Source organism: Sorex araneus, chromosome 4, assembly GCF_027595985.1.
Source record: "Sorex araneus isolate mSorAra2 chromosome 4, mSorAra2.pri, whole genome shotgun sequence".
NCBI classification, from domain to species: Eukaryota; Metazoa; Chordata; class Mammalia; order Eulipotyphla; family Soricidae; genus Sorex; species Sorex araneus.
The window spans coordinates 83,372,805-83,374,697 of NC_073305.1; positions in this window are offsets into that span (position 1 = coordinate 83,372,805).

A 1,893-nucleotide genomic window follows, 5' to 3' on the forward strand; every position below is an offset into this window, starting at 1 on the left:
ACTAACTCACTAGTACTTAACAGGTAGTAATTTGTTCATGCAATATATTTTACAACAAAATTATTCATAGTATTCTAAGTTCCTTTAAATATACTATCTTACTTTTGGTTTTTACAAATGCCTAGTCACCTATTCTTAAGTTTGATATCATTTATTTAAATTCCCCTTTATTTTAGACACTGTTGTAGAAGTTGAATATGTAGAACTGAAGCTGTCTAAGACAGGCCTGGAGATTTTTTGTAAGCACTTGGACAGTGTGGTTGTGGTAAACAGGAATTGTATACTCTAAGTGTGAGGCTGAGTTAAGAGTATAGATGTTCTTACTGAGACTGTATCTGATTCTGTATTTATGAATTGCATAGATAAGCATATCACTTGCATAGCATATATGTGAGGCATATATGATACAAAATCTTTCAATGTGACATGCAATTTACATTTGCTTTTTGTTATCTTATCTTTCAAGTGCATCAACATTCCAGAACCCTTTCATGGCTGCAAATAGTATTCTTTAATTTGGGGACATTAACTTACTAGATAAGTATGGCACAATCCTGTCAACAGTCAAGTTTACTTATGCATGTACCATAAAGGTTGCAATAATACTTAAGTAATTATTCATAATAAAAACACTAAAAACATGAAAAAATTATGTAGTAAAGCAGTTCTTACCTGAGAAAAACCTTACTCCCTAAAGGATATCCAGCAATGTTTAGAAATTTGTCTGTGTTGCTGACATTAAGTGAGTCGAGGTCAGAGATATTGTGGATGAAAATAATTATTCTGTCCCAAATGTTGACAATATAGAGAGTAAGGAATTATCATTTAGCAGAAGTCTGACTCATTCTTTTGAAATCCTAAATTAAGAAACAATTAGGTCTAATAGATGAAGTGTTACAGTGATATTATACAAAACAAGTCATTATTCTTTGCTACAGATTGCTTCACTTGGCCTTTAGCTAGAAATTGTTTATGCATAGTAGTAATATGTTCATTCTTGTTTATTATAGCATCATTAGTAGCAGTCAAAATGAATGGTATCAAATTCCCATCAATAGTAAATTGGTAGGTTAAATTATGATAGAACAACTTGATGAAACATCATTTAGACCTTATAAAACTATGAATGCAAGTAAGAAATCTGGTGGAAAAATAAATGTAGCATATAGACATAAATATTTCTTTATCTCACTGTACACTGGAAAGTTTGATAATATAAAACAATGTTTCTTTAAAAGAAAGTGTCCAGGGCTTAAGGTAAATCGTCTTGCACGCAGTTGAACCTGGTTGGATCCCTGCACCACATGGTCCACTGATTAGAGCTCAATTAAGCCCTGGAGGACCCAGAGCACCATCTTGTGTCTGAGGTAATACTTGGAGGACCATCTGGTATCAAAGATTAAGGTAGGGTGACTGCATGCCAGGCATAGGGCCTAACTCTTGGACTATCAGGCCCCTGGAGTTACTTTAAAATAACAGAGAGTAAACTTAAAAGTAAGAGTGAGGACTACCTTCAGTTTTCCGTAACTACCTCTGTGGCTTTTTACTCCATTTCATATATGGGATAAGGCACACTGCATTTAAAAAAAGGACATTGGTAAAGTGTCTTAGGCGTTTTGATAGGTGGAATAACTGTGTACATTAAAACCATAATTGTGGGTTGAAGAGATAGTAAGTGGGAAGTGTACTTGCCTTGCTCGTGGCTGACCCAGGTTCAATCCCTGGCATTTCTCCTAGCACCACAAGAAGTAATTCCTGAGTGCAGAGGCAGAGGCAAGGGTAACCCCTGAACATCTCTTGGTGAGGCCCAAAACCTAAAAAAATTAAATAAAAAGACATGAACATTAACATTATTGTAAACATATTACCTAAACTACACTTAAAATTAATTTT